Source organism: Furipterus horrens, unplaced genomic scaffold, assembly GCF_987537825.1.
Source record: "Furipterus horrens unplaced genomic scaffold, mFurHor1.1.pri manual_scaffold_1, whole genome shotgun sequence".
Lineage (NCBI taxonomy): Eukaryota > Metazoa > Chordata > Mammalia > Chiroptera > Furipteridae > Furipterus > Furipterus horrens.
In genome coordinates this window covers 146,466,300-146,478,570 of record NW_028327171.1, presented here as the reverse complement: position 1 = coordinate 146,478,570, position 12,271 = coordinate 146,466,300, and the positions used below count along the sequence as shown (strand labels likewise).

At 39.8% G+C, this 12,271-nt stretch overlaps 1 protein-coding gene across 1 annotated transcript in view; it reads right to left on the bottom strand.

The window, feature by feature from the left end:
* Nucleotides 1-11,741, bottom strand: part of LYPD6 (LY6/PLAUR domain containing 6) — a 119,896-nt gene extending 108,155 nt beyond the window's left edge. The window contains exon 1 of the mRNA XM_090267386.1: nucleotides 11,538-11,741. The gene's annotated coding sequence lies outside the window, so the exon portion shown is untranslated. The remainder of the gene's footprint in view (nucleotides 1-11,537) is intronic.
* Nucleotides 11,742-12,271: the final 530 nt, after the last annotated feature.

The following is a 12,271-nucleotide window of genomic DNA, read 5'->3' as shown; positions in this document are numbered from 1 at the left end:
TATACTATGAAAAAATAGCCATTGTGAATTTTAACTCTTTCTAACCCAAGAGATTACAGATGTTCACCATGTATTTCCCCCACCCCAAAAACCTCTGGAAATGGAGGTACAATCCAGTCCTAGCCATGCTGTGTCCTGGATGTCTGTCTACACATGCCTCCATGCCCTTCCCCAGAACACCCCAGCTTTTACCAGCTCCTCCTCAAGCAAAGGGTAAATGTGGCAGGAGCCAAATAGAAAATCCAAGCTTAGTATTGGTGGGGCGAGGTGTGAAAACATCTTCTGTAATCCTGAAGATGAAGGGAAGAACAGTGCACATTTTATACATATTCAGTATTCACCTTTTTATCTTTATGCTACAGTTCTGTGATTAATTGCACTGCTTTGCTCAGAAATGCCTCTGTCAGAATAAAATCTAGGTCTTATAAACTGTTTTTTTCTGAAATATTATTCCCTCTATTAACATAAATGTTTAAATATTTTAGAAAGGGTGTGTGTATGTGTGTGTGTGTGTGTGTGTGTTTGGGAATTGGTTATTTGTGTTTTGACTGCCTGTGACTTTACGTAATCTAAATAGATATAAAAGGGGAAAATGCATAGTGTGCAGGTTTCCATTATCTCAGTAGTGCTGTTCTCTGAAAGTAGATGCAAGAATTTTCTAACAGCACATTTTTGATCAAAAGGTTTTATGTACAACACACACTTTTCTAGAGAAAAGACAAGGGGATAACTTGTAAATATACAGGAGAAGAGACTAACTGTCTAATTGTGGATTCACAGAGCTTAAAGCCCAGAAGGACCTCAGGCACCAGCTAGTCCAGTATTAGGTGTTGCACAGGACACTTGACCCTCAAGATGACCTTCATAATGGGGTCCACTGTCAAACATGTTTGTGATTCACTGAATGGTATACTTTCCTTCAGATATTTAGAGTGATCATTCAGGTACTAAAAGTCCTGAAAAATCTTGCAATTAAAAACATTATTCAACCCATTGTTTCCAGACATATTTGACCATCATATATTTTTTTCCTTCAACATCCCACAGAACAGTGTCTCTTCATACAGATCTTGCTCTAGATACGCCAATCTTGTATAATCATTTTATAAATGAGGAGACTGACATTCAAAGAAATTAACTAGCTTGCCCAAAATCTGGTAATTAGTTAGTGGTTGATAATTCAGCAAATAGCATGAGGAGAGTTTAATATTTAAAGTGGCAAATAAAAATAAGCAAATATCCCAACATCTTTCCTTTCCATCCACACCTACTAAAAAATACATATGCCTCTTCTGTGTTTCTCTCTTAATCCCCATGGGTTCTTTTTTTTAATCCTCACCCAAGGACAAGCTTATTGACCTTTTTTTTAGAGAGAGGGTAAGGTGGGGGGAGAAACATCAATGTATAAGAGAAACATTGATCAGTTGCCTCTCATACATGCCCTGAACAGGGACCGAACCCACAACCTAGGCATGTGCCCAGACTGAGAATCAAAACCACAACCTTTTGATTTATAAGATGATGCTCCAACCACCTGAGCCACACTGGCCAGGGCCCCTTGAATTCTTACATACATACCCTCAACTTTTACTTGCCTACTTTACCAATATATGTGGCTATTAACCAGCTTGGATTCATTCATTAGCAAGCTCCTCTGGGAAAACTTTTCACAATGATCTTTCAGACTCTAGAGTTGAGACAATGACATACCAAGGGAGTGGCTTTAATGGAGGCAGGAACACAGCTGATAATTAAGGAAGATAGAGCTTGGTGGTTCTCTTCAAATTTATTTGTTTATTTTAGGGCTTCTCCAGATAAGATCAGACTCAGGATCAAAAAGTGTTCTTAAGCTGATTATAAAGTGGTGATCATTTCCTTAGTGTAAATCTTTTAGCTCCTTTCTGCACTCTTTTCCTTTCCATTTTCCATGTTCAACCTTATTCAGTATACTGTATAGAATACGTTAAGTGTTGTCTTTTTTTTATCTTTATTCTAATAGAATAAAATAGAGGACAGTATATAAAACTTGATATATTGCCTATATATAGGTAAAGATGTACAAATGCTTCTATGCTATTGCAAAACTCTCATGAATTGTCTCATAGAAGAGAATAACATTTAAAGTGAGGGCTAGCACTTTTTAAACTAAGAGCTACACATAAGCTAGATCTGTTTAATCTCTAATAACCAGTGTTCTTCTTCCTGTTTCATTGTCATAGATAGGAATCACAGTCAGCTGACTTGAAATGTTGTTTTAAGGACACCAGGTGAGATGTGGCTGACTCAGCATCAACTCCACCCAGTCCTGAGAACCAACCCAGGGTTCACCTTCTACTGTTGCCAACATTGTTATTCTTAGGTGTAGTAGGCAAGCCAGGCAAGTGGAAATCAGCAGAATGGAAAAGATATTTTTCCCCCCAAAGCTATCTAGAGGCTCAACTTTCTAAATGAAGGGCAATACATATCATATAATGGAACAGCATTTTAAAGAAAGATATTCTTCGTAATGGTACTTTCTTCTTGACTTGGAAACTATATAGAAGAGACCTTTGCTTGAAGAGGTAATTTTCAACTAGGCCATGCTATAGCACCCAGAAGATATTGAAGACAGGTGGATAAGCTCATTCCATATAGCTTCTGGGCAGCTGTGACATCGTACAAGGGTTTCAGATCTCTCTCCAGGAAAAGCAGTACATACCTAGGTAGGTAGCCACCAAAGAAAAAGAACACTATTGATGCAGTAAGATATTACATATGAAATATGGTCTTAGAAGCCAAGAACTCTGTCTGTTTAACTTAGTTTGGTCTAAATACCAATATTATGCCACACTTTAAGTTGTTCAAAACTATTTTATTAGACCAACATTAATGAAAAGTTTTAAATATCAAAAAATATTTGTTGGTTCCAACTCATCTGGGAATTTAAATTAGGGCAGCCCCTTGATTTCATAGTTCAAGCAAATGAAGGCCAGACAGTGGGTAACTAGTATGTTAAAGGTCACCCAGATAGTTAATGGTAACAAGCTAAACTGGAGGAAACTAAATGATCTTCCCAAGGTCACACAGTTGGCAATTGGTAGGGCCAGAATTACAACACAAGAGATACCAGGCCTCTGACATTTATTCTATATTTCCTTTCTGCCAATGAAAAATTAACATAATCCCTCATAAGCAGGTAGAGTCCTATAGATGAAAAGTCATATATAATAAATGCTACTATTGTAAGTGCAAGTACTATAAGTATATATATTATCTAAACTGCTTTAATGGCAGAAAGGAACTATTATTTCTAGATGTCTTGGTGGAACCTTAAATAATGTATATACTTGATAATTTATTATACTTTTTGGTAGTGGAAAAAAAGAAAAACAAAATGAGATTAAAACAATCCAAACTTTATTTCTCCTGCTCTTTAGGGCATGAAAATATTGAGAAGTCTATTTTTTAAATGTTCACCCAAAGTCATATCACTCAGACACATTGACTATATTGTTACTTAACTTTCTAAAACCTTCACCTGGGAATATGTTTGTTCATTTTAGAGAGAGAGGAAAGGGAAGAGAGAGGGAGAGAGAGAAAGACAAACATCAATGTGAGAGAGAAACATCGATCGGTTGCTTCCAGTATGCACCTTGACCAGGGATCAAACCCATAACCTATGTATGTGCCCTGACTGGGAATTGAACCCACAAATTTGGGGGCATGGGATGACCCTCCAACCTACTGAGCCACCCAGCCAGGGATACATTGTTATTTAACCATTTAGAATGCTTAAAGATATTTGTTTTGATAATTCAAGGAACAATAAAAATTTCAAAATATGGCAGAAATAGTAGAATAATCCTGGGCTTATGAATTCTTACATCTATGTCTTCTAAAAAGTCTATCAAGAGATGGAGATTTTACACCCAATACTTTCATTACACCTAACAATCCACTATGTGGTAATCAGTCATGCATACACCACGACACTTCTTGAACCTATTTTTAATTGTAGCCTCATCCCCTCTTGGCAAAAGAGAGAGTAGGTAGAATGCAGGACAGGAGGGAGTGTATTATACAGTCTTTGAGCTTATTGCTTTCTTTCTAAAACTCCTTGCTTTCAAATATCAACAGATGTATTCTAGTTTTTTATTTTCATAAAAAATAATCCGGGCCCTGGCTACTGTGGCTCAGTGGATTGAGCGTCAGCCTGCGAAACAAGTGTCGCTGGTTCGATTCCCAGTCAGGGCACATTACTAGGTTGCATGTCAGGTTTCCAGAAGGGGGCGTGTGAGAGGCAACCACACAGTGAAGTTTCTCTCCCTCTCTTTCTCCTTTCCCCTCTCTCTATAAATAATAAATAAATAAATAAGTAAGTAAATAAATAAATAAATAAATAAGTAAGTAAATAAAATTGTAAAAAGAAAAATCAAATTTCACTCTATCTGTAATTGTGTGCACAAGAATTTGACTTCCTGTATCTGTCTAGCTCTTCTTTTGTAGCAACCTGATAAGGGTAAAATGTCAACTAGTATGATAACTAGTCACCAGTTATAACTGTAATCCCTAACTGGGAGAGTGAGAGAAAACTAAAATTACCTGATGAGGACATCATACTTGGGGCATCTCTGAGGGCCATGATTCTAGAAATGGGGAATATAGCTTAAGGGACTTTGGAAGCTTTGCTCTATGTAGCTAAGCTACAAGAGTTAGGGCTCAGCTCCTGGAGGCATGAGGCTTCTAAGCCATGATGGTTCCCACACCTGTCCGATGTGGATCTTGTCTCCTTACACCTGAGTTGTGCCACATGAACTGCTGTCATGAGATAATCGCCACCTTCCCCCAAGTCCTCATTCACAGTCTTAGGCATTGGCTTAATCATCTGAGTACTCTTATCTGGTTCCTTCATGTCTATCTTAATTTAAAAATGACAATAAGAGTTGTATGCAGTAACATATATACCAGATTTTATTTGATAACAAGATAAAATCATCTGTTCTTCTGTTAAGATTCTTTCTGACAATACCAGGTATATTACAGCGTATTTTGACAAAAGCACACGTTGACTCCCAGTTTTCTTCTAGTGATCTGGTGTTAATATTCAATTGTTAATATTTAATAATTTGTGGTACATATTTCTATCTTGCAAAGATTCTAGCTTACCAGGAAGAGCCAGAGCTCACTGAGATCACTGGGGTTCAAAGTAGGGAAGTAAGGTGGTGAACCCAAGCCCAGACCTGCGTGAAAAGTAAAATCCAGAGCCAAGGAAAGAATCAAAACTCCAGGCCAAAAACACAAGAATATAAACTAAGAGATGGAAGCAAGTGGCAGAACCTGGGTCAAAACTCAAGAACAAGCCAGTAGTTCCTAGATGACCAAAACAATCCGTTTTTGTGGCCTAGGCAGTTACTGGTACAAGGAATGTCAGGATGATTTACAGATTACAAATTAAGCCTTGAGTCAGTCATAGGCCTTCAGAAAACAAAATGGGCCCTAAGATCTCTTCTTATTTCAAATCCCTGTAAGTCTATGGGAGCTTTCAGCCCTTTCATTCAATTCAAAAAACATTCAACATAGGTACTGGGAGACTGCTATGTGCCAGGCACCAAGATAAGTATTATGGAGCTAGAAAGGCAAGAAACAGACTTGCTCTCTGACCCTGAGGGGCTTATACACTAGAAAGAACTCAGCAATCCTTCCATTAACTTGGTTCTTCATATCCTGATCGTTACAGAAAAAACAGAACACCTTTCGATTTCTCAGTTCTTACTACCTAAAGGAAGCACACTTTTCCTAATTCTAATACAATAAAAAGTATTTAAACATGCTGCCTTTTATATACAGAAAATTCAGGGGCGGGGACAAGTAAAATTTGCAACTACAGATTTGTAAAAGACATAGAAATGATAAGCAGATGAGCTTTCCTTAGTTAGACTACATGAAATCTGAGGTTATAATAATATATATCTTATTTTCATAACACTTTCTTATAAGAGCAATATATGTTCATCGAAAAAATTTGAAAAATATTGTAGTAAGGCAATAAAAACATTTGCAATCCCATAATACCTAGAGATAGTCACTGTTAATACGTTGACATTTTTTTCTATATAGATCAACAGATAAATACAGATTTACATAAACTTACTCAACTGCTTGTTTTTTAAATGGCACCACACTGGTATAGAATTTTATATCCTACTATTTTCTTAATATTGGCTTTGACTTGCAGACACACTTTTTTTGAGAGCTGAGAGAATATTATCCAGCTATGTTGACTGCTGATAGAAATAAAATTTAAAACCATCTCCTGTAAATGTGCTTGACATGGCTTTTCCCAAGTATATTTATCTTCAATCTTCCATTTTTACTTTAATCTTCTATTATTTTTCTTCCCATTTAGATTGTCTTTTAAATTATTCCTACAGTTCAACTTTATCAGCTTGGTTTTCACTTATGAATAAGAACTGCACATCATCTGTAAACATTTATAAAATTAAATAAAAGCATCCCAAACTAATTCCTGGGAAAGCCTACTTGTCCACTCAGAGAAGTGTCTATTTATCTTTGTTTATTCTTTCTCCATCAAACAGAAAAGTCATGAATAGGGAAAGAACTGGGATTTAAAACCTCATCAGTCTTTTTGAAAGTTTAAAATATCACATTTTCTGTAGTGGCAAACATATTTCCTCCTTTAACTGTAATATATTATTCCCCTTTGCTACAAAATAAGTTGTATTTGCTATAATCTACATTTGCTTTGAATACTGATTTCCCAGTTGTCCACAGGGACATGGATGTGGTTTGGTGGCTCCAGGGTCCTCCCTGAAACTCCTCCCTGACTGAGCCCACCTAGGGTGCCAGCCAAAGCTCCAGAGAGCTGTCACTTACACACTAAGTTTCTTCAACATACTTGAGTGATGGCCATCTAGTCTTGGTGATTTATCTGCATCTAGTCTGCTGATTAGGTCTGGAATATCTTGAGCATTCGCCATTTCCTGATCTATTACCTCCACTGTGTTTATTGCTTGAGAAAGTCTGGGTGCAGAACTATTACTCAGCAAAATCAGAAGCACAGAATTCATTTACACTGTATATTCTTTTTTTTTTATCTCTGAGTATATGTTTGGTATGATATAAGCCAAGTATTTCTTCAATTCTCATTTCACAGTTCTTAAGAGTTTCATTATTGTCTTGGAAATCCATTGCAAGGATTTTTTCAAATTCATTTTTGGCTATCTCATTTTTAGTGTGCCTGGGATCTGTCACCCTTCATTGGCTCAATTTAATAACCTGACCCTTCAAATGTTCCTTTTTCATTACATGTATCTACATAAGCATTCTTTCTCTTTCTTTAACTTTTTCTATGTGTTTTCAAAGTGTTTTAATATAAGACCTCTATTTCCCATAAGGAAATTCATATACTCCCCACTTGCTTATGGGTAATTTGATTTGAGTGTTTTCCTATTTTTCCCTTACATATCTGCACTTGAATTCTCTTTTAGAGAACTGATTATGTACTTCATATTTTTCTTTGGAGTCCTCTCTCCCATTAGAATATGGAATGGAATGGAATGGAATGGAATTGGAATGGGATGGAACTGGAATGGAACAGAATGGAATGGAATTGGAATGGAATGGAAATGGAATGGAATGGAATGAAAATATGTATCATTCAGTATATGCTCCAATCTGCATTGCATCTATGAGGCACTCAGTGAACATTTCCTGAATGAATCTGTGATACCGACAGTTAACAATCATGGGGCATTTATTTACTAGGTATCACGCTCTATACTAAGCACTTTACATGCATCCTGTCATTAACGCTCAGGCTACAGACTGTAAACTTCATTGACAACGGGTTGTCTATGTATTCCTAGCACCCAGAGCAATACTGGCATACAGTAGGTGATCACTAAGTATTGCTGCGTGGATAAATTGAAAATCTGCATGAGTTAGGAGCCGTCATTATTCATGATTTACACATAAGGAAACTGAAGCACAGAGAGTTTCAATCACTTTCTGAAGTTACAGTATATGTGAAACCAGAACTTGAACCCAATGTCCACATACTTAACCAGGATTTATTACTAGTAAACTCAATACCTACCTATATTAATGCAAAAAAATTAATTCTGTTCATTTTAATAAATAGTATGGAATGTTAAAAATAAATATTGTGAGCTACTGTGAGAAAGGATTTTAAAAGAAAAAATATACAAATGATAAGTTTTTAATAAATACAGTACCCCATTTCCCATCTGTAGTTTCACTTTTCTCAGTTTCAGTTACTTGTGAACAACCACAGTTTGAAAATATTAAATGGAAAATTCCATAAATAAACAATTCATAAGTTTTAAATTGCATGCCCTTCTAAGTAGCATGATGAAATCTCTTACAGTCCTGCTCTTTCCCACCTGAGATATGAATCGTCCCTTTATCCAGAGTACCACACTGTATACACTCTCTGCCTGTTAGTCATGTAATTGTTCTCTCAATTATCAAATCAATTGACTGCCTCAATACTGCAGTACTTGTATTCAAGTGACCCTTATTTTAAGTAATAATGGCCCCAAAGCCATTCACATAACTTCTACTGTAGTCTATTTTTATAATTTTTCTATTTATTATTAATATTGTTGTTAATCTTTTACTATGCCTAATTTATAAAATTAAACTTCATCATAGATGTGTATGCATGGAAAACCATGGTATATATAGGGTTCTGTACTATCCATGGCTTTAGGCATTCACTAGAGGTCTTGGAACATATACCTTACAGGTAAGGGGGGAACTACTGTAATCAGGCAGATATCTGTAAGCTCCTTGCTAGCTATGCAAGTGAAAACATGATTTCTCTTTAATCAATTTCTTCTGTTGCATTTGTACACTAGGAAATGGGGATTGCAGGACTTTTGATAAGTGGGTGTTTTTTTTATCCCCCAGAGCAGTTCTGGGTTTATTTAAATAATCTGTTTTGTCAATTCTTTTAAATATAAGAATGGCGCTAGTAAAATAATCATTCATTGGGGCTTTGTTATAATTGCCAACAGAGTTTAAGAGTAATCTGCTTATAAAGTGGGAGACTTACATGTCTCTCAAACATCTCTGCCACTACTAGTTATCCGATTTCCTGAAACATTACCATTAGTACATCATTCTTTAAGATTTTGATTACTTGTATACTTAACAACTCATTAATAAAAAATAATACACTCCTTTGAAAAGGGTAGTTCCTTAAAAGCATTATTGGCTTTCTCCTTAATTCTTTATTAACCCACACCCTAGTGGGAGCTAAGTGATATTTGGCACAGAGCAAAGCCTTTTGGGAACGGCACATAAAGGTCCTGAAGCCATGTCTTGAATAGTAAAGAGAGGTACAGAAATTAGAAGTAGAAAGACACCAAATGTGTAGCCCAGCATAAAGGAAGGAAGAGCGAGTAGAAGCAAAAAGCAAGAAAGGGAAGAAATTAGAAGGGGAAAAAAAAAAAAAAACTGGATTGGAACTCTGCTATTACCTTGGAAAAGTCACTTAATCTGTGAGATTCTCAGTTGCTCCACCTATAAAATGGGGGTGATAAAAACATGACTTCCTCACAGAGACTTTAATAGCAGATCTTAATGTGCCATGTAAATTGAACAGCATAATGTAAACACAGTATGGTGTTTTACTTGGCATTATTTGCTTGTAATCAGCCAATTTATGCATTCTGTGATGTAAACATGTTACAAAGACTGTCAACGGCTTCAAAATATAGGCCCATTAAACATAGCTACCTTTTTCTGTCTAGAGCCATTTCTGATATTTTTAACCCAATAAACTAATTCACAAATGTAACAGCCTTTGTGTGCCTACCAGCTCAGGAAGCTTACTCTGTGCTCTATGGACTAGAGTTCGATAACACCTCTGTTTAAACAAGGAAGCTTCTTTTAAGTCCTGTTTTTAGACTGGGGCCTTTGGTCAAGGTGGAAACTAAAGTTGAAAACAGATAGATGTTTTACATTTAAATGTGTTTAATATAAATGTGCATTAAGCCATTTCATGGGTGACTGCACAAATATCTTTTGCAAACTGGACACACGTGAGCACATATACAGTAGCCATTAACGTCTTCCAGAGAAATAAAGTGCAGATCCAATATTTTAAGCAGCCACCCCAAGTCCTCTCACTCGAAAGGAAATGTAATGGCTTTAAGGGAATTGCTCTAATAATATCAAGGCATCTGCAATGGCTGGCCAGAGCAGAGGCAAAACCGAGTGCATGTCACCGTAAGTCAATTTAACAAGAAATAAGCTTCCCCCTGGAGAATCTAAACTCTCTAGCCTCCCACAAAGGAAATTGAATTTTGGAGGTCACACCTTGGGTAGGTTACCAGAGAGAGAATCTTAACTTTTTTTTTTTTTTTTTTTTTTTTTTTTTTTTTGTCATACACTCAGGGAGGTCAATGCTATTCTACTAACAAATGGCTACCAAAGATCTGCTTTCCCCTCAACACCCACCCCCAACACCAAAAAATTATAACAAGTCCTTCTAGTTCCAGAGAAAATGAAAAATGATTGTGATACTTAAGATGCTAGGGACCAGACCGGTTATAATCATGTTCAAACATCAAGTTTTGAGTCGCAAAGTGAGGAATAAGGTCGATACTGGGGGCAGGGAAGGGAGGAGGAGAGGGGAGAGCTGGTGAGACTATGTAAGGGGTCAGAGCAGTCAAAAAAACCAACAGAAAGCTTTAGGCTAAAACTGTTTAGCCAAATGTAAATCTACTGAACTGCTGTTACCTAAAAGAAAAGCAAGTCGCCAAGTCAAGCCCAGGCGAAGCCCTGCCTGGGTGGGTGGACAGCCCTAGTTGAGTCCCCTGGGTGGTCGGAGGCCCTGGTGAGTTCCCGCCGTGGCTGGAGGCGCCCAAGCTCATTGCATCTTGGGCAAGAGGCTCTGTGTCGGTGCATCTAGGCCACCGCTGTCGCCGCACCGACCCCCCATCCCCGCCCGCCAGGCAGCAACATGTGGGGCGCTGCCACTCCACCGCCCGGGAACTCCCTCCGGCTGGAGTTCCTGGTGGACGCACGCTTGGCCCGGAAAGGTGCCGAATTACTCTTGGGAAAGATTCCTCCAGCGTTGAACTTGGCAGGTCTTGACATTTCCAACCCACCCCCTGCACGCCAGCACTACACACTGGTGCACGCGCGCGCGCGCGCGCGCAAACACACACACACACAGCACACACACACAACACACACACACCCCTTTACCTGCCCAAGCTGCGCGCAGCGTGCGCGCGCGCATACACACACACACACACACACACACACACATTTACCTACCCAGGCTTCGCGCAGTGCTGGCTGCCCACTCCCGGGCAAAACACCAGAACGAATGCAGAGAGAACCCCAGCTCTGCTGACCTCAGGGGAAGTGAGGGCTGTCTTAGCACTGAGTAGCTCCAGAGACTAAGTCCATTGCCCTCTTGGCCCCTGCTCCACATTAGTTCGGGCCGCTGGCACCAACCCCGTGTCCTTTTGTACTCTCCTGGGAAGCCCGACTCTACTCACCCAGGCTGCGTGCGGATTCCGGCCGCCAGTGGCAGCCCGCTGCCCCATCCCACGAACACTGCGGCGACCCCAGAGTGTGCAATGCGGAGCCCCGCCAGCGCGCGGCTGGAGCCAAAGAGTGCGTGTAGGGAACCAGGGAGGGAGGAGAAAGGCTGAAGAGAAAACGCAGCGGGGAGGGTCTCGGAGCGGCGAGGGGCGCGCTTGCCACTCCCACTCACGCTGGGCACTAGCCGCCGCCCGCACCGCAGCCGGCCAGCCCGGCCTCACAGGCCGCGGGACCAATCAGCGCGCGGGGCGGGGGGAGCCGAGCCCTCTGCAGGGCACGCTCATTGGGTCGGCGCGCACGACCCAACTCTCTGAGTGTCCGCTGGACAGCAAGTCTGCAAACTGCCGCCAACGGGAGCCGAGAACCTGGCATCCGTGGGGCACCCGGCTCTGCGCTCGGGCTGGCAGTGTGAGCTAGCCGGGTCTGGCGGGCGGGACCAGGAGGGCTTGAGACATACCCATGAAGCCTGTTCCCAGTGAACATTCAAAACGAATAGTGTTTGTTCAGGTTGCAGCGATTCCTTCCTGTGAGCGACCCCCTGCGCCTCTCGCCTCACTCTGGGGAGCAGCTAAGTGATGGAAAGCCTGGCAGTGGGAAGTGGCCTCAGCCAAATCTTACTCCCCGCCACCCCCAGGACCGCACGAAACTCGTTGCACTTAGGAATCAGAGCTGTAAAGCAAATCGAACT